Source organism: Sitodiplosis mosellana, unplaced genomic scaffold (assembly GCF_009176505.1).
Source record: "Sitodiplosis mosellana isolate CC-2019 unplaced genomic scaffold, AAFC_SMos_1.0 Smas_scaffold_3, whole genome shotgun sequence".
Taxonomy (NCBI): domain Eukaryota; kingdom Metazoa; phylum Arthropoda; class Insecta; order Diptera; family Cecidomyiidae; genus Sitodiplosis; species Sitodiplosis mosellana.
The window spans coordinates 5,702,522-5,724,988 of NW_022595246.1; the positions used below are offsets into that span (position 1 = coordinate 5,702,522).

At 36.4% G+C, this 22,467-nt stretch overlaps 1 protein-coding gene across 1 annotated transcript in view; it reads left to right on the forward strand.

The window, feature by feature from the left end:
* Positions 1-4,608: 4,608 nt before the first annotated feature.
* Positions 4,609-22,467, forward strand: part of LOC129565989 (cholecystokinin receptor type A-like) — a 66,610-nt gene continuing 48,751 nt past the window's right edge. The window contains exon 1 of the mRNA XM_055441466.1: positions 4,609-5,316. The gene's annotated coding sequence lies outside the window, so the exon portion shown is untranslated. The remainder of the gene's footprint in view (positions 5,317-22,467) is intronic.

Below are 22,467 nucleotides of genomic sequence, written 5' to 3' on the forward strand. Positions count from 1 at the left end.
TCGACCAAACAGAGCGATCGAGAGTAAGAGTGTGAAATGTGTGCCACGCAAACGAATTTCCATATCATGAAAACAAATTGAGCTAAAAATGTCTTTCACACGCAGCCAGCTAGCCAATCAAACTTTTTGCGAGGAGAGAACGAGAGCTGGCAAACATGAGCATATTGCAAATGTTCCGATTCCATATCAAATCGTTATATTCATGACATTTTAATCGCGTTAAATTTCATTAGTTTGAATTTTGATTGCGAGCATTGAATTTGGATTGTGATTTGGCAGTGTTTCCTTGAAGGAAAATTTTCCATTTTATTGCGCACTTTTACATACATTTGACAGATGGTTTCATTTTATTTCCATCTGCATTTGGCTTTTCAATGTTTGTTGTCGTGCACGCGCTGCGAATTGTGGATTTAGAAAGAAAAACACGATGACAACAACAACTAAAAATGGATATGCAAACTGTCTGTTGCACACGCAAACAGGGCATACGAGATTCATTCGTTGTCAACGACTCTCTGAAGAGCGTGTGATGTCTAGTTTACACTTTACACTGTAGACCGATGGGAATCGATGATAAAGCGAATGGAAATGTTTGGAATCAATGTTCGTCGAAAGTGTTTTGTTTGCATAGTCAGTCAGTCGTGCATTGTTTTTTGCCGAACGCTTCTGGCAACGTCTCTTCCACCCGAATCGTTTAACACAACTACTATTACATGTAATATTTGTTTTCGTCAAGTGCAACAACTTCAGAGACTGCTTATATCAAACAGCGTTGCCATATTCAGCTTTTGAATACAAGTGGTGATTTTACGACGTTTCTCCGATAAGTGCATAAAGAAGATTGCAATTTCGAGTCGGTTTTGCGTTTTACAACACTTGAAAACAAATCGACGCATCGTGTACGCTTGTTGTTGTAGCTGCTTCGCCGACAGGAAATCCCTCATATAATTAGCCGAAACCAAACGGTTTGGCTGCACATGCACAAATCATATAATTGGCAAAAGCTCCACAATATTTATACCACAATCCACAATTGACTCTCATTACAACGCAATTAAACATTCATTAGCATTGCAACGAAACCCATGTTTTTGTCATTACTAATTGGATTACAACTTGTGTACGTGTACGTGTATTTATGTGGTTACCTGAAAGCACTTAATGGAATCGTGACTTTGTGTGTTGCGCCGACATACAATTTTCACCTCCAGCCAGCTATTTTACATGAATATGATGCGTATGTGTTTGTATGTGTGTGTGTGTGTGTGTGTGTATCGCCGAAAAAGTTGTTAGTTCAATGCCTTGCAGCCAAGAATGGAAACAGAGTAAGAAATGCGTCGACTGTACCCATCTCCATCTGATTTCAGCGTTCAAGCGACTATTTGACCTTTGCCTTTGCATTTCCCCCTTCCCATTCTTTTTCACTGTCTCTATCTCTCTCTCGCTCTGACTTCCTCCGCACTAATATACACAACGTCCCGCTTTATTTACATGTTTGGCTGTTTGCATAGGGGAACGAGGAATAACAACATTATTTGAATATTCGCCGCCGGCAACTACATACAGAAAGCGTTATCAAAATCTACAGATCTGCCAAATGGAAATAGCAATGTTTTACACTATCTTTAACTTAAATGCACTTTGAAGTGCGACACTGCATCTCGCCCGCAATCCGCCCCAATCCATCCATCCAATTTCAAGTCAAAGTCAAGGCTTCCTCTAATTCAATTTATTTTCTTATCAAATTTGCACGTCTTACTCCAGTCGAGTCGAGTCACAGTCAATTTATAAAATTTGCATGAATCGGAGGAAATCGAGTGTATATTTATCGCGTTTTGTTTTTTTTTTTATCTGGAAATGCACAGATCTACGTCAGATGTTTTATGCACCACAGCTGCTGTAATTTTTATTAGACCAACGAACGATAAAAGCGAAAAAGTTGATTTCTGTGTATTTGCGCGTTGGTTTAGAACATACATACACCAAATTTAAATGGATATTACTCAAGATTTTCATTTATTATTCAAATTGCATACAGTGAGAACATGTGGAGCGAGAAGAAAAGACATTTGAAGCATTCGGCATCGGGTCAATATTCCTATTTCAATAAATCTTATGTAAGCTCATAAAACGCATTTGATTGCTCCTTCCGCTTTTTCGGAAGGTCAGTTCTCAGATGAAGCAGCATATATTATGATTATCTTTCGGGGGGATAAAAAGTGCTTTGTCAACTACTTATACCTATATATTACAAAGCACACTTATATCATAATTAATAATAAATAATTTATGGGAAATCATTTTCGGTGCTTGAGTCGCATCCACTTTATGTTGGTTATACAAACAATAATGCGAATCACTCGGCTCTCTGTCTCGCTCTTGCTTCTCGTCGAAAACACGATAGCTCCACTCAGTGGAGCCACTGCTTTCGATCGATTTGGTGAACATACATTAATAATCATGGAAACGACCTATAATAATTAGACTAGAATAATCAGTTCGCTTCCTATGAAAACATTTCCTATTCACCTTATGGCGAGATTACTTTGTTGCCATTTCCACAAATAATAATTATTTACAATGATTTATGTCGTGTTTTTTTTTTGTTATTATCACGACGAAATCGACAAACTATAACAATAATTACATTTCTTTTTTAACCAATAGAGCGTAGCAACTGCAAAAAAACTATCCTATAGTTACAAATTACCGAGAATCTCTCGGCGAGAAACCACTTGTGAACGTGAAATTAGAAAAAAAACACACAATTAAATGTTGAAAACAGAGATTGCATATTTACTGCTGAGTAGGCCTGAGCTGCGCTGAATTTGCCCTCTGGAAGGCAATATGAATTTTGTACTGTGAATGCGTTAGAATAACGCTTCAGGCGCCTGAATTAGCAAATTCAGCTCAGCTCAGGCCTACTCAGCAGCAAATATGCAATCTCTGGTTGAAAACAACAAGTGTATTATAAAAACAATGAAAAACTAAACGGGCCGTTCCGCTTGCATTAACAAATAATTGTCCAAATTTTTTTTTCAATGATGTGTTTTTGCTTGCTGCAATTCCAAATAAATGAAATTGAAAATATAACAAATGCAACTCCCCAAGGCGCTGACTTGATATGTGCACCACTTTTGTGTATGTTATTTTGGTTTTGGTTAATTATGCGCATTCACCATGTGGTTTTATGACGATGCTGTGAAATTGTGGTACGTGAAAGAAGCTCAATGAAAAAAGCGCCTTTAAACTCACGCAATTTTCACTCAATGCGAAGGGGAAGTATCCACTTTAACTTGAGCAAAAGCTCACGCATAAACTTTTGAGTGATTTTCTAGGCGTTGAGCATAAAATTTAGAATTCCCTCATTGGGTTGTTTTGGGTGTATAACCGGAGGAGACCAAGTGCGATAATCGCTGTTGATCCGTTTCCTGATGCCCGCATAAAGAGCACCGTTAACGACGGGAATTTAAATACCAAGGAAATTAGGATTGAAAAAACGAGGAAGTGAGGCGTAAGCCCATAATTTTTCAGTTAACTTATATTGGCAATAAAATCGAAATTTATTTCCTCACTGGGAGCCAGTGATTGCCTCTGGAGAATTTGGGTTAGTTGCAATTTTGGTTGAAGTGTTTGGTAGCACGCCGAAATGTGGCCAACGAAAATCGATCGTGAAACTTGTGCCAACGAGTTTTTAAATATATAATTCTTCTCGGTGGGTGTGTGTATGTGACGTAATTCATTTAAAAAATCGCTATGCAAATGCAAGGCGAGATTGATTAAAAATTATGAATGGCGAGGGAAAAGCCAAATCATGAATACACGAATTAACGCGCACACAAAAAGTAAATAAAAAAATGTGTTGAACTAAAATGGAAATTGATTCGTTGTTTTTTTTCGATTTCGATATTTATGATTATTCGGTTTGGTGCCCTCATCGCGAATCGAACACAGATGTTTTCTCAATTTTCATGAACAATTCCCAGCGAAAATGGAAATCAGCAGAGAGTAAGGAATATAGCATAGTTCAATTTCAGTTGCTCCAACTGCTTGCTACTAATCATTTTTATGGCCGAAACTATTTTTCACAGAGGAATTCCAGTGCATGGGTTTGGTTTTCATTTTTTCATTTTGTTATGTTCAAAGTTGGAATGCAAACCTTTATGGCAGTAAACATGAGATAGTGTAAAGAAAAAATGTCGGAAGATGATGACGATAACAACAACAACAACAACTGTGGCAACGACGACGATGGCAGCGGCAACGACAGCAACCCATTCATAAAAATGGATGGAAGTATAAGGTGGCATTTAAAAGGGCAACATCTAAATCGGTTTGGGTAACAGTAAACCAAAGTAACGAGAGTGAGTGAGTGAGTGTGAGAGAAAGAACGGTATTGTATACACACACATGAGTCGCGCGCGTAGAATACAAATCCACCATAACACAATCCATCCCAAGTTGGAAATATATTAGACAAGCACAGACGAACAGCACCGTCAACAAGCAGCTGCAGTGGTGGAGCAAAGCATAACAGAGCACAGCATAGACCAATCTCCAATGCTTTGTATCCAAGTCTGTCGAATGTTGTGCCGTGCTTTCGATTTCAGTTGACTGTCGACTGGTGTGCTTCACACATCTCACGCCATGCGCTAGTCGGAGATTGGCATAAAAAATAAGGAAATTACGATTCCAACTTGAATGGAGGATACTTAAAATTTTCGTATCGAATTTTTTTGCTATTGATTCCTTAAAATCGGCTAAAAAAAGTGAATGGAGGAAAAAAAAATACTCACAGAGTTTGAATCAAAAAGAGACAACATTTACTCTTTTAAGCGGAAGCTAATGCAGAACTGCTATTGTGTGTATGTGATTAATTATTCATGTGAATTGTATACTCAGTTTGATTTTGATCACTTGACTAGTATATTTGATCGAATTTGAAATTAATTATCGAAATAGAATTATATGTGTCATTTCAACAGCAAATGAATAAATTGTCCAAACAATCGTTTTTGTGCGTGCAAATAATAAATTAACGTTATAAAATTATATATAGTTATAATGTGGTTAATATTGACATAATTACGCTTTTTTTTTCATCGACAATCACGAATGAATAATAACGAGGGTTTCCATACAGACATCATCCAGGTTCAATAGCAATACGAAAACAAACACTTCAACGCAGTGAAAAAAAAACGCAATTTTCATAAATTGTGATTTGACGAAGTCACACAAAACAAATATTATACAGGGACAGACACAAAGTGGGATCAATTTTGTGCAGTGTTTTCCATAGCTCAAAAATCGAAGGTAAGTAGTGAATTTCGGCTGACGACCTACCATTACTCAATTGACATTATTTATTTAATCTGATGTAAACATTCGCATGCGGAAAAATGAAAGAAAAAATTAATTTGATAAGCGGACAAGAAAACTTTTCTCTTGTCATCGTTAAATATGCATCATATTCTTTTGAACTGCTTGGTATGGGTCACTTATTACCCTTTTTTTTTCATTTTTAATCGAACGGAATGTTTTTCGTAACGGAAATAGAACATTCAAAAGGGAAATGTATCCTTTTGCATAAAGAGTTAAACAAATCACCCACGCACACACCCAACACTTTTTTATTGCATTCCATTTTTTGTGTATGTGTTAACTTTGTGAAATTACAAATATCAGTGGAATGAGGTTTTTTTTTCTCTGTGGATAAGATTTTTTCTTTGTAAAACAGCGTACGGTATTGTGGATTTTCTGAGAAAACAAATTTGCACAATATTTTTCAACATATTTTCTCTTTCCAGTATTCGCTATATTACTTCGTAGGCCTTTGGTTTTTTTCCCTTTTTTTGGTTCTTCCATTGCTTGGGGCCCAACGGATTGGTGTTTGTGTGGGTATACATGATTTGTTTTTACAGTGGTATAATTCTTGATAGTTATGTTTTCGTTTTCGTTGAGCAAATGGGAATTTGGTTAAAACATTCAATTTGGACGTTATTGTGGATGATGGAGCATGAGGAGGTGAGTGAATTTCTCATTGTCAAAAGGTACAGCACCTATTCTAATGGAATGTAATATATTGGTTTCGAGCGGAATTTTCCTGGTTTCATCGACATATTTCGAATTTTGGAAAATTTGAAATTCAAATTAATATTGATTGCGGTTCTTTTGAAATGCGGTTTTTCGTTCTGACGAAAAAAAGTCAAAAAATTCATTCTATTCTATGGTTTGATCATAGGTCCTGAATTGTGCTAAGCCAACGATTTTTTTTATTTGGCTGTTCGCCTATTTATGTAACAGATGAAAAATCAGCGGAAATTTGCATTGAACAAACACTGACAGATGGATTTGTTGACGTTCATATGAAAATAAATCATGGCATACAACCACTTCATTGTCAATTGAAGGATGATACAGAGTCATAAGTAGTACATGATGTCACACTTCGGTCGACCAAGCCAAAATGAGAGAGAAAAAAGAATGAACAAACCTACGAAAGAAAGCGAAACAAAATGCGAACAAATGAACAAACAGCAATAGAATAATCGAATCGTGGAGGAACTAAATCAAATACCAACTCTTGCATTCTTTATCCAATTCGGGCAAAGTATGTGGAGCGCAAGCATGATCGCGACACGCTACACCGTTTTCTCACTGTTTTGCGCTGTAAATAAAGCAAAAGTTATTTTGTGACGAATATTTTGCGACACTCTAATACAATGTACCGATTGTGTGCGGTGGCAATTGCTCATACCAAAGTACAAATGCCATTTCCCACTCACTCTCCCCTTCTACAAATGATTGACCTTCTTTCGTTGTGTTTATACACATGAATGGTGGATTGCTTGAAACATTGGAATCTACCTTTTTTTATTGTGCCAAGCAATCAAGAATACTCTTTTCTTGAAAGTGATGTAATTCACTTCTGTATTTTATCACGATACACCTGACTCGTCGTGCTTTGTGTATGTGTTTGATGTGGATTATGGAAGGTTTGATTGTCGCATAAAATATGATATGCTCAATAAATAGGAAATTTATTTGTTGCCATCGACGCATTTGATGGTGTATTCAATTAAATTTGCTCTTTATTTTGAACGCAGTCGAGTAACGAAATAAATTCCGAAAATTTGAAATGGACAGGAAATTCCTGTTATTTACATGCTCCAATTGCCTAAGCTCTTCTACTGAAGCGAATTGGTCTCAAGTTACCAAGAAGAAAAGAGAAACGAAATGGAAAGAAAATAAACTCAACTTGAAAGGGACGGACGACGGATTTGAGATCCTTCATCAGATAAAATATTATTAGGTGATTTGCATGAAAGTCGCAAAGAATTTTTCCTTTCGGTAGAAAAATGGGAGAGAGAGAGAGTATTTGTACAGAAATTTTCTGATCATCAACAGAAAAAGCAAACTGTTACAGTCGCCGTATCCGTGGGAAAGGTATGCGACGTTGTCGAGACATCGTGTGCTGCATGACCTTGAAATTCATAAATAAATCATAAGCCAATTATCATTCACCTTTGCCAGATTTGTGGGGTCGCGCTTGAATACACCATGTATATGTAAACGAAGTATCTACCTAATTTATGGGTTTCTCCTGGTCTCGCGCACCAAATAAAGGGTGAGAGAAGATATTTATTGATTATAGCATTAATGCCATACCACGCGCGCATACACACATACTTCATCAAATAAATTTCTCGAATATCTTGAAACGCCACTTTCCGAATATCGACGATATTATATCGTACATCAAAATGGTAAGTTTTGTATAAAATTCCACTAAGAAAATAACTAATTGAATCTACTGCTGCAATTTAGTTTGATGACTTAGTGCTTAAGTTTTACGCATAAATATTGTTAGTTGCAATTTGCAACACTATCTCTCCATATAATAATGCACAAGTTTATGCGAGTTTTTAGTTTGGAAAATCCACGTTCAACTCTTAATTGATTATGAGCAAAGTTTTTGAGTTAAGAAATCAAGTAATTAATAGAAGCGAAGAGTATAAAATCGCTTGAATAAAAAAGAAAGAAGAAGAAAACGAAAAAAAAACAATCGACCAAGTACGGGAGAAGTATTTCAATTGAAAATTATTGCGTAAAATTTGAGGCGATCGTCGGTTTCTGCGGGTTTACTGCTGCGAAAAATGGCATGCGATGCAAAATTGTGAAAATAGAATTAAATCCCGAAATTAGCCATAAATTTTCACTCTCGCCGGCTGGCTGGCTGGCTGACGTGTTGTATATTATCTTGATTTTGGTTCAAAATTTGTTTGCTGTTTGTGCAATGAGCGGGCATTTGTGATGCGATAAATATTTACTTAAAAATCGATTAGCGTTGATGGGTGAAATAAAGCAGGGAGGTAAAATTAGGATTTGAGACGCTCGCATATTCATTTTACCATTAAACTGGTACTGGCCAGAAAGTTTATTTTCGGCCGGTTCGGCATACCAGCCATTTATCAAACGTAAGCGAAACAGTTTCGCAATGAATCTCATTTTGATGTGTATAATCTAAATGATGACGATGGGTTAATGCTCTTGTGGCCATGAATCGTGTGTGTGTGTGTGTCGCAAAATGATATTGGATACGATTTTAGCGAAACCCAAACAAATTCGTTCATAGACATAAGAATGGTCGAGAATGAGAAAAAAAAATAAATTGTTATTGTGGAAATTTTGTCACAACTGAACAAAAAATCGAATACACCTTTGCTTATTTATGGCCAGCCGATAGAGAATTTCTCATTGGCTTGGGGCGTCAATGGAGAAAGAGAAAAGTTTCATATATATCCAGCATTATGAAAACGAGTAACAAAACGATTTTGCGTTCGATTGTCGCATTCATATCGGGCACAAAATGAATTGACTGGACTCAGAGGATCGGACCGAATGGAAACAATGATAAAAATAAATGCGAAGCGAAACGATACACACAGAAACAACACTAACCGCTCCTAATCGTGGAATCGTTGGACCCTTTTCAATCGGGTGAAAGTGTTTGGTTTGGTTTTTCTTTTCGGTGCACGTCGTCATGCAACGCCTTCGTATTTGTAATAATTTTGATTTTTTTTCCTTTCGCATTATTTGCACTAAAATCGCATTGTCTGCCCGGCCCAGCCTTTTCCTCTCCATTACATTCAGTCAGCTTCTAAACCAATTTCACTTTTTGTTGTGTATTGTTCCTATTGTGGCCGTTGGTGGGGATGGTGAATTGGTGTCTTGGGCCAAAAGTTGCATACACACGTCGCTCACATTTTTGTATTTATTTACAATTGGGCAAATTTTTCATTGTAATTCGCTTTCATTTGATACGTGCACACAGCACAATTCGCGTACCAAAATCGCTCGTCTCATCGCACAGACATAGCAATTTTGTTGCGCTCCAGCAGCGCCCATGATAAAGGTTCGTTTCTGGTTGTTTGTGTGTTTGTTGCATAGCCAAAAGTCGGCTTATTTTCCAAGATTTTTTCGGTTACCCTCTCACTCCTTCTGCGTGTCTATTTGTCGGCGAACGCAATAAAGTGTGATTCGTTGTTGGTGACAGAGGCAAGGACGACGGCACCGATCTTGACTTGAGCAAATTCATAAATTTTCATTGAAGTCAATAACAAATAACGGTATTAAGTAAGCATTGTCAAAGGATGTGCGCCTTATGAGCAATGAACAACGAGAAGAAGAAAAAAAATGAACGAAATACGAGCGAGCGAGAGGCACAGAGAGACAGAGGCAACAGTGCGTCGACAATTGTATTCGGCATGCGTTTTCCTTTTGGCGACAAAATCACAGACAGACACACACAGATATGGATTTACAAAAAACACCCTCGAAAAGAAAGATGCGATTTTGAGTGGAACGCGGCCCGGCCCGGTACATGCGGCGACAAAAATGTCAAACAATTGAATTATGTTGTGTCTTACTATCTCATTTGCTTTTATGTCGTGCAAGCGATCCATTTGTGCCGCTTTTCGCGTTCCCTGTCTCTTTCTTCACTTTTTTGTTCCGTTCATTGTTGTTGGTTCGGGTTTTGTCTCATGATAAGAAATCCGATTCGCTTAAAAAAAGCGAAATGAAAACGAAATCACCATTGAATTGATATCAACGTGAGACTAACAAGCTTTGGAAGTGGCAACGTTTACTTTATGGAACAAAATGTCATAAGCGAAAGCCAAAAACCGCAGGAGAAGACCGAATAAAAAGCAACAAATCAGCAGGCATGCTGATTGCCATCATGTTATGCACAATCACTCGACACATACAGTTCAATAAACCATATGTCGACCGGAAAATGAAGGAGGAGAAGAAGAAAAAAAAACAGCCAAGAAACAAATGAAGAAAGCATCATTCGATAAGCACAGCAGAAATAAATACTGAGAGTCATCATTTACATATTGTTGTGCATTGAGAAAGAGATACCGTTTGACAGAGTCGCAATTCACTTCATCAAATATTTAAAATCAATTGCGTCAAGATGTCTTTGTTCGCCATTATTTCTCAATAACAACGCCAGCCACTCGGCACACAAATGACAAAACAACATATTGGAGCCGCCTTTTTTTTCTCGAAATATCATGGCCGGCGCACATTTTCTACTTTCGATTTTGTCAATATGAAATATGAATCCCGAATATTTTTTTCTTCTCACAAATATAATTTCGTTGCTGATGTTTTGTCTGGTCTGTGATGTGGCACCACTTTATTGAAATCAATTTGGATGCCCTGAAAATCGTTTTTGCCTCTCAACAATCATGAATAATGATCAATACCGTTATATCCCAATGCATTTTGTAAAATTGAATTTTTCATAAATAATTGCTACAGACGACATCAACCGCTGCTTTTTTTGGCATGGATTGAACCAAACAACTGAAAACTGAAAGCTGAAAGTGTTGAGCTGACGCCATTTGCAATGCTGTCGAAGTAAAAAATGAGAATAAATCAAAATTATTTGTAGACATGGAATGGTTTTATTCCACTGATTAAAATGACATGTAATTTTAATTTATGGCAAATGGTTTTCAATTCATCGTTTTCTTGCTTGCTCTACTCGTGCTTAAAAACTTGGGTCGTATGGAAAACTGCTCAACAAAAAACGTATTGTTGTACAAACCATATCAAAAGAAATGTTTAAAGTTGGAATGGAGAAAAAGCAAGATATATTATTGTTGTTATTTACAGTTTGAATTTTGAAAGTTCAGCCATTGAATCGTGCACAGCTTCATGGCTTCTTGTTAATGGCAGAAAATTGCATGCAATTCTACAAATTCTATTTAGTGCTGTCATAATTGCAAAAACTTATTTTCCGTCATTATTTCTCGATCGATCGAAAGAGGAAAGAAACGAAGCCATTTTAAATGTATACATTTGATGCTCTTTAGAGCTATTTGAGCAATTTTCAATGCAGTTACACAATTAGCAAGATGTGCCATCGACAGAGAGGAAGAAAAAGACAGGGGAGAGCGACACACAGAGTTGTAGTATGAGTTTATGGAATGCACATGTGCATTGTTAGTTAGAAAAAGTTAGAACAAGTCTGAAAATATTTCATAAAGAGTCTAGTTCCGCCTGAAATTAAAAGGATACACGTGAAATAAAATAGAAACTTTTCGCCTACTGGCCATTCCTGTGTAAATTCACATACACACAGCGCCACAATGCATAACTCATTGGATGCATTCGCGTTGTTGCCAAAAAAATATTTCAATACCTAATATTTACTGAAGAAAAAATGCTGCAAGATAAGTATAATATACATTTTTATAATTGAATGTCCGAGAATGAAAACGCAACTTCTATTCACAACACATATAATATGTTGTTACACTTACTACATACCGATGTTACACTTTAAAAAAATCTTTTTTGTTGTTACACTTTGAAAAAATTCGATTGTGTTGTTTCATTTCAATAAATTTTTTATTTTTGTTTCACTTATATGTGTTGTGAATAGAAGTTGCGTTTTCATTCTCGGACATTCAATTAGACTTATGAGACATAACAAACGTCGGAAATCGTATCTGTATAACATTGAATGTGTTCATTAAAAGCGAACTCTACTTTCAACAGATTTCATTCGCACGAATTGTTGAAGCGTTATTCAATCAACGAGAAATTCTCGTCGAGAATTTCAGCTCCATTCATTTTCACATAATAAAATAGTTGTTGTTCGAAAGAAGATTCCTTTCGATAAAATTTTCTATTTTCCAATCCAAAATATTGACGACGCCTATCTTAGACATTCGAAAAGGTCATGGCACTACAAACACTATCACTTATCAGAACATATTACTTTGAGAAACGATATGATCAAAGTTCAAAGTTGTGTGAGTAAGTCTTTTTATTGGTACTATCAAAGATTATGGGCGAACAAAATGCTGTATGTATATTGTGTTATTCAGTCAACAGAATTTCAGAAAGCAATTTTCCTCTTCTCTACAAAAGAGAGGAGGAAAAAAGATGAAAAATGGCCATTCAAGTGTTTTCCATAAAACACTCGTTGATAGTAGCTGCTTTGCAAATAAAAATGACGAAAAAGAATGCATTTCAATATTCAACCATTCTCCATTTATCATATCACTTGATACACATTTCTGAAATGGATGGAAAAGCTGTTCAGGCTGTTATTTTTTATCGTGGCTTACAGACTGAGAAATTGGAGAAAGAAACAGTGCCCTGATTGTGTTAGCCAGCTGATTTTCAACTGAATACGTAATGAATTTCGTACAAGCGGCTTAACCGTTTCATACAAAACGATTATCTGATGACTGTGCAGAGTGCACAGAGCGTTGGATTTGATCCGAATAAAGTAATTGCATTCAAGATTAGCAGGCATTTTAAGTGAGCTCAATGTGTTTCAATACAATAAAAACTTTCGCACTGAGCTGAACAAATGTTTTCCGAAATCATAAAAAATGATTAGCTCAATAAATAACAAGGCGTTTAAAATTCGTTTCGTAAATAAAGTGTAAGAAAATGTATGAAAGGATTGAATAAATCGGTCAATCGATCCATGATATTCCCGCATTTATTATCAATTCTGTCATGTTTTTTGCTTGGTGGATTGGTGAAAATCCACTATTTAGACACAGTTTGCGATGATAAAGTATGTCTGGCTGTCTAGACGATGGCACTCTTCACTACCAACGCAACACGAAAAACTCGAGAAAAAAAATCCGTTTTCGATTGCCGATTTAGGTTCGGCAGCGTGTCCACGCCACGTTACGTTTTTGTCATTCAGCCTCATCATATCGCACTGTACAGGCACTGGTGGACTCGTGTGTTGCACGACGATTACGGTAATGTTTGACGTGTTCGGTGTTTGTGTCTGCATACAATCCAAAAAATAAATGCCATTTTTCGCATAACTTAAAGCATTTAATTAATATAAATGTGTCGCTAAGAAGCTAAGAATTTCCATCAAAATACACCGAGAAAAAAAGGAAACAGATTGGGACGGTTCACTATGTTCAATCGTCTTCAAGTAATGACAGAAAGAAGCGCTCCAAAATACATTGCATACAATCAATTTTGATACGCTCCATTATTCGGACGCCGAATCATTCTCCTTCACTCTCTCTCTCCCTCTCTCTCCCTCTATCTCCCTCTCACTCCCTCTCGCTCCCTGTGCATATTGTATTTGTTCGTCTGCGCTTGACAGCTCAGCGTTAAGCGTTCCATTGACTTTATGTGATTCATTTAATTTCATTGTTTCGTTGTGTTTTTCGCCTGAAACAAGGGAAATTATTCACGTAAAATTGGCCAACGAATCGATTATTATACGCCATTATGATGTCTATTTCTCTTTTCAATCGCAAGCAACTGAAATTGATGTGATTTTGTGAGTACGCAATTGCGATCTTTCATTGGCAAATCAAAATTTTATTACCCAAGCCGATAATTTATTGATTTCCATGAATCGAAAAAAAAACTGCCGTCCTTTGTTTTTGCTATGGCGCGACCCGAAGCATTAAATAATTAATGTATTATTGTACATCAATGCCAATTGATTATGCACATAATCTGATTTTGAACAAGAAAAACAGTCTTCGGCTCAAAGTTATACAAACTTTATGGCACCACAATTCAAAAAAAAGTAGTTCGTCTAGTCATGAATCGCTCTGCAGCTAATTGCAGTAAATCTGAATTAAAACCACTAAATATATGCACATTCAGTTTGAAGGCGGTTTTGCGGTGAAAATTACTAATTCACTTTACTCTGTCTGCCATATATTCGCTGTTGCGGCCCTGTTTCACGATTATATGCGCAACAGTAAAACTTTAGTCAGTTTGCTCGTCTCTGCTGGTGGATTGGTACGAGGAATGTAAGGATAGTACAAGTTTTTGCTGCAAAGAATTTATTCCATTCGGTTTTGACCTTCTTTTGTTGCAAACATTTTGATACGATGCGTATTCCAATTCTTATTGTTGGAATTCTTCTTGAAGTAGACTTGACTCAAATAGTTTCATTTGAATGAAAGTCAATAAAGTTATGTATAAAATGGTACCCTTTAAGAGTCTGTCTGTGGATATTATGGTAAATACCTGGAAATAAATGGATAAATACGAACGAAATTAAATGAAGAAAAAGAACGACTGTAATTTTTCTCATACACAACAAACAGTTTCGTAGCATACATTTCGTGCACAATGAAAGTCAATGCAAAAATATTGACACTCAACTAAATTGGAGTTATGCTGGTAGTAAAATCTTCTTCGACCTTCCGTCCAGCGACTTTGAATAATTTGGTATAAATGGGTCGTTTTCTTATCTTCGTCTTCGTTGTTTATTATCACATAGTTGACGCTGTAGCAAAACGCCCAAATGAGAAAAGATAATTTATGGCATCTAATTAATCAGTGGCGGAGATTTATGTCTGTGTTTGCATGATGTGCAAATACCAAGTAAGCACCATCAAAATTGGTCTACTCAAAGTTAGGCCACTTTACAAAACTTTTTTAGGAGTCATCAAAACAAAAGAGGACAACTACAGTATAAAAACAAGCACCAAAAGTTCAATAAAAAGGCGATATGCTCTATTTTGATGTAGCAGAGCTACGGCGGAATTTGAGCAGATTTACAGTTGAATTTTGTTGTTAATTTATTTCAGAAATTGTTCATCGTTTACCGCAAGTGTATGGAAATGTGTATCGGTATATACTAAAACGTATACCTTTGAGTTGAGAGCACGCGTCAGCACACGTTAGCCAATACTTTAGTGACAGCGAATGCGTTATTTAACGCAAAGGTATATCAATGTACATATACCGGTCTGGACGCAGTGTAGACTATACATTTACTCCATCTCTGATTTAATTCGGTGGTCGTTGAATTGCAGTGGATTTCCACGAGGAATCCGAATTGACACCTGCTTAAGCATCAAATAGAGCACCAATTGAGCTCGCAGTAAAACAAACAAAAACTTCAATTTCTAACGAAATTAATGAATGAGTCCAATTTTGGTCCATTTTGGAATGTCGATGTTTTAACACACATGCTCTTTGCAAAATGTTCAATGTGTGTAATACGATCGAATTAAACCGGATTCGATACACACGTGGACAGTTTAAAATTATTCCATACCATAAACATTGCATGGTAAAATTAAAGTTGTTCTAGCCGTAGATGGACTATGATTTAATGAGTTCCCGTGAATCGTGCTGTCGGCCATCGAAAATAAATAATAGTCCATGTTTCCAATATATGTATGCGTATGCGTATGCGTATGCATTGTTATATTTTATGTTTGATTTGGCGACCAACGCGCGCGTTCATTGAGGTTATGAGGATGTAGATCCTGAATGTTGGCCGTAATGAGTAATTTCAATGAGAATCACGCCAGATACATGATGATATCGGTAACGATACCGAAATCCACCCATGTATATATTGATTTTTAGTGTTGTTATTGCGTTGGCAACGTTTTGCATGATTTGTATTGATTATATCCTCGGGTTGTTCCTTTGCTTGTATAATACGACAGTGTAAATACGTTTAAAAACCCAATTTATTCATATTCGAATGGAAGGTGTTCCACTCAGAATGTCATTTGATGATCATTTTCTGATAAATCCATCGATTTTCTGCGCATTCTGTCGTTAGCATATAGGAAACGAAACTGATTAAAATCTGTAATCACCGGTTTTTCTTCTTCTGGGAAATGCGGCAAACGGAATGGATAGAAATTTGGTTGCATCTTGGATTTCGCTGACACGAAACGACGATTGCTTTTTTTTGTAAAAGCAAATAAAATGATGTTCTGTGTGCTAAAGAACTTGATAAGTAGGAAAATGTTCAAAGTCCATCGACGAAGGTAAAACATGGTGCAAATCTTCAAAGAAAATGTCATCCGATACTTTTGATAAATTGCAATGATTACGCACAGGTAAACACGATGATGACGGAAAAAAACCCGTAATTGAAGTTTTCATTTGATTACAAAGTGAATTTGGCATAATCGAAATTCGATTCTGGTAAAAATGAAGAACTGCTCTTCGGCAAACACCGCTAAAATATTATGGAAATGAAGTTGAGGTTTTAAATCAAATTTGTTCCAAGTTTAGACGTATTCGGTTGACATGAGGCAATTCATTATAATTCGCTTTTCTATCAATATTTCACCCAGGTCGTTCGAACATTTTTTTTCCCTATAAGTTCTTCAAAAAGTGGTTTTCTCGCATTTTTACCGTGAAAAATTGGCTTCGAATAACTTTTCCTCATTTGAACTTGATCCAATGGTGATGGAAGCAAGCATGCTTTGCGGATAAAAAGCGAAGTATAATCAACTGTTCGCCGCTCTGTAGCAGTACACTACAATAATATCATTTGCCAAAAAAAAAGTTCGTTCAAACTTTGAGCATGAGTGTAAACGCACGCACTTACCTCGCGCTCCCATCATCAAAAATTGAGTTGTGTCAAATATTGTTGTCAAAATGTATGGTGCTGTTCGTTTTACAGCTAATGGTTGATGCTACAGGATCGAAACTGTTGTTGTTGTTGTTGTTGTTCAAGCGAAAGGACTTGTGCTTGGCAAAAAGAGATGGCATATTTTGGCGCCGTATAAACAGGATATTGCTTGATGTGTTCGGATATGTGAGGCGCATTCACCGTAAACATGTTCACCGTTTTTTTGATTGTCAACCATGTACGTACGCCAGTATGACGGAAAAAAATTAGCTGAAATTACTTATTATTCAAATGCAAATTGCTGCGGCGATCTCATCACTTTTCCGTTTTCAATTTGAATAATTTGCTGATGATGCTCAATGCGGGCGCTATCTTCACACGCAAACAATGTAGCGTAAATGTTAATGAGAATTACCATAATCATTTTATTTATTTATTTTTTCTCAGGTTATAAAATGTGCAGAGCACAAGCAATTCAATTTAAGTTTAATGAACATTGATGCCTGATTATAAACCTTCCGTTCACCTTTTTCTTATACTTAGTACTGCCTTCTTCTTCATTTGCCCTTCTTCACCTTATCCGTTCATGCACTTCATTTCATTCTTTCACGTTTACGCTTGATATCTTTGCTCGATCAGAATACAAAGTGCGTAAGCATTTTTCGTGTGTAATTCGGCAAGTCAAGTGATTCTTTGGCTAATGAATGTGTCGATTACGTAATGCACAGTGTGCATTGCACACGGCTTTCATTCTCAATTCGATTCATCTTTGCTAAAGCAGCTCATTATAATCGTACTTTACGCCCTACAAAAATCGATAAAAAAAAACATCGTCAGCGCTTATGTATCGTTCATATCGCTTGAAGAATCAATACAAAAGAAAAGAAGAGGTGATTGACACCTACTACACAATTAGCTGCTGAGAGAAACATAATTTCCATTGGTTGACTTATGGTTTCCCAGTTAAATACTTCCGGTTTTATGTTGAGTCATTTAAATGCAGCTTTCGTATATTTTACTACCAAAAATTCCGGATACTAACTAAGAGTTTACCGTCAAAGCTTGTGTTAAGGCGATAATAGTCATACATGGGCTGTAGCTCATGTTTCAAAGGAGCTGCTGGTTTCATGAATTCACATTGAACATTTATTTGGAAAGCTATTTGATAAATTGTAATTTATCAACCCTAAATGCTTCCTGTGAGTGGGTGGCAAAGCCGATTTTCCAATAATCCTATACAAATTCAACATGCTTAATGTCGTACGTAGGTGTATGTACAGTCGTACACATGAAGCTTGATAGAACTAACGATAACAAATGCACATTTATTATTGCGCACACATTGTATTGCGATGAAGGCGGAAAAGTGATAACATCTTCCTCATAAACTTCTGTCATTCATCACTTTCATACAATAAATGTCTTCAGACAATTCGTATATTTCATACTATTCATTGATTGTTAATTACTGATTTATTGAAAACGCACCACAGGGAACTTATTCCATTTCAAATGATTGAATTTCGAAATCTTTGATAGAGTAGTCTTGTGGAAAATAATCGAAAATTGGTTCATAAAATTGTTTTGAATTTTCAAATTAAGTTTTCTCATTATATTGAAATATAATTAAAAGTTATGAGTTTCTTCGATTTTCAAAATATCATCGTTTCTATTTCCTTTTGATGGATTTTATTTTCCCTTCTTCTTATTATTCATTAGTATAAGTTGTTTGGCAAATAATTGTATCATAATGAAATTCACGTTGAAAATGTCATGATTTCTTGGAATTTCCCCAACGATAATCAAAAAGTTTTCCGATTTTTTGTTATTCCACAATCTGGTTTCGAAATGTAGTTTCACCGAATGCGCACACACACAGAGAGAGAGAGAGACCAAAGAACTATTTCATAGCCAAAGTGGCCATTTTTCATTTGCATGTGACAAAGAACGAGAAATTCATTACCTCAACCGGAAAATGGCCATAAATACTCGTTTGAAGAGTGAAGGAAAGGAGATTTTCCAGCACGATACACTTTGCACACAGCACAGTATAAAAGCCCATTCATAATGGTTATTAGACGTCATTTGCTACGGTTCACTTTTGATGAAATGCCATATTTATGCAATTATTCCGCTTTCAGCTTTTGCTGCTGCAGCTGCTGCTGCTGACAACGACAGCAGCTCGACTCAAAATGGTATCCACATACCTTTATTGCAAAAGCATTTATTGCCCTCCTTAACGCGAACGCCATCTATTCGGTGAGAACATGAAAACAAACAAAGTGACTCCAGCTGTCAACCGATATATGAATCGGTGGAAATAAAGGCAGTGTATAAAAAATGTGCCAAACAAAACGAACTACAGCGTTTCCTCTACATAGAGATTTTGTTGTATTACAACTCTGTATGGATCAATTTGTTTGTTTTCATGTTCAAACCGAACAGATGGCGCTCGCTTTAGGTAGGACAATAAATGCTTTTGCACTAACCGTATGGGTATCCATATTGTATTCGTTTTGATATTTCATGATTTATATCGTACTATAAACCAGTTCACTTGACTGCCTTCCGCTTTTCGATTTTCACGCTGTGTAGCAATATATTTTTAATAACTGCCAAAAAAAAAACCGCAAATTTCTGGCAAAATAATCATTATATGTTTCGATGAAAAATTGAACAGACAAGGTAAGAGAAAATGTGGAACACTATCCAATGCTCATCATTTCCCATGACCATTTTCCCTTTTTTTATCACACGTCAAATTCAATCGCTCACGTTCATTCATTGAATTTATGCTCTTGCTAAGCGGACGGTGACAAGCCACAACATTTGCTTGATGGCTATCAACAATAAATGTTGGTACGTGTTTTCTTTTATTGCACCAACCATAACCTACATCGTGTGAATATATGAAGTTTTTCTATCACGGTCAACAGTCAACACGTTTCATTCACAGCGAGCTATCTCGCACTCACCCTTTGCGCTTGTACGCCACTGAAAATGTAAGAGCTTGTTATGCTACGTTCAACATTCATTGGCGGTTGTCTCTCGTACTTCTAACAGCGATGAAAATATGACAAAACGATAGAATTGATGATAAAGTTTTAACGACGCACTTGCACTTGGATTTATTCGATGTGACAACAAACGATTTACGTAATCGGATGCAGTTTTGCTGGATAAGATTGAAGGCGTTTTTAAAAGCATTTCACAATATGGCCTAGGGATTTAAATGGGCAAAAGTTAGATAATAAGTCAGATTTTTCACATGGACTTACTGGAAATTTAGAAGCATTCAGTTGCATAAAGCTGAAATAGACAGTTATTTAGATTTTGGAGAACAGTTTTGGTGACCATTTTGATTTTGCTTGAAACTATTTTAAGGCAGTATGTTCCAATGGTGTCGGTGACAGATGGAAGGAAAGAAATGAAACTTCCGAAAACCAATTTCAAGTCAAATTGGCAATGGGAAGCAACTCGGGCAATAAAAGAATGGCACCTGTGCTTACCACAGTGTGTTTAAAACATCATTGAAAACTATGTCATATTTCCAATCGATGAATGCAATCAGGAAGACTAGAAACCATTTGGGGTTTCATTTATTATCAAACTTGAAAATATCGATCATGGCATCGAATCGAGCAAATTCAAATGGTGAATCGCGAATATTATATGCTAGTCACGGTATTGGTGTTAATTCTATCTAATTTAGAATATTGCTTCTGTTCATGGAATTTCCAAATTCCATTTGTGCTGTCGATGATGCCGATTTCAGCCCGTAATTTTACGAATTCCAACAAAATGGTTAAACATTTATGCTATTTAGCCAAAATGTAACATAGCCAAAGCATGTATCAAATGACACGAATGAGTGCCAGCTTTGGAGATTGCCCATAACATCGGAACGTCCCGTTAAATTTTCATTCGCTCAAATTGTTGGCTGTTCAATTATTGGTTTACTACTTTAATTCACACAAAATTGCAATATTCAAATATTTCAGTATTTCCTGTTGATTCCGAATTATACCGCAAATTGTGGTACACATCATGCAAATATCGATAAGAGTGTTAGATTGAAAATCCATTTATGTGATGATAATGGTGACGATGGCGATATGATAACACGCTCAGAATCTCTGGTATTGCTTTATGCATTCGATTTATATAATTTACATGCCATCGAGCGAATTTGTTTGCAAAATTCATATTCTCAGTATAATAAGGCGGTGAAATGGAATGATTTTGAAAGTGAATTCAAGTTGAACTTTGGCTCAAAGATACAAATTGAATGACTGGATTTGTGAGATGATGCGTTGAAGCAATGTAGCACCAATCGATGGTGTGTGTGTGTGTGTGTGTGTGTGTGCACAAATGCCCAAAATCCAATTTCGCAATTTCCGAAGTGGCGGCATTATTCACTTAGAAGTGATGCCTAGTGAATGATATTTCCCAGTTCATTGAATCTCAACCGAGCGAGAGAGAAAGAAGAAAAAGATTCCCTCTTCATGGAGGCAACAATCATAAAAAACGACAACAACAATCGAAATGTAGCAATATTCGCAAGCGATGCAGAAAATTTCAATCTGTAAGTCGCAATCTCTCCACATTTTCATTTCATGTGATACTGCTCTGTGGCAATTCATTGTTGACACTGAACGATACCGAAACGTTATCAGAAAATCATACACTTTTCAGTGAGTGAAGACGCATGTGGAATTTTGTATTTTCATGCAAAGTGATGCGATTTTATGGCATAACGTTTGTTTGTATTCATTTAGTTGAGTTGAGTTGTGGAGCGCATATGAATGTATTGCGAATTCGCGACCCAAAAACAGTTTAGTGATATAAATATTTCTTGATAAAGAACCGAGACAATGAGCTTAATTATGCAAAATGTTAAGCGGCAAATTTGATTTCGGTAATGTGATGCGAGGACGATACGAGGCACAAAAAAATTCAACTTAATTAATGTGAATAATGCCAAATGTGAGCATAGAAGAAAACGAAGCGTTCGTAAACAAAAGCGCATTTGCTACTATATGATTCGATTATTCTCCAACTGTAGACATTTTACATTAGATCCGTATCAGACTCTGTCAAGTGCTCGAGCGACTGTGGAGCATATCGTCAAGGTCTCGTTAGAATGAATGTTTCATGAACATGACAGCTTCCACAGTGATTTTATTATCAAAAAGTCAAAAATTCGTGCAAATGTTCGTTGACGAAGGCAACGATCCCGCGTATACCAAACCGAATGAGATTTGTGCAAATCAGACGCATTTATCAATTCGAGTTATGTTAATGACATTGAAATTGACTAAAGTTCTCAAACTTGATCTAATCACACGAATTACAATGATATCGGACCTTTGTCAGCGCATGCTGCAGCACGCAAAATGAACAAAAACTTGGTCAAACTACTTCAATATTGCTAATAGAATCCTAATCGATTTGTTCAATTGGAGAAAAATGCGCTATTTACACTGTGCAACAATTTTAAAGACAAGTCAAAGGGCCAAGACTTGGTATGGTGGAGATGTTAGTACTACCAT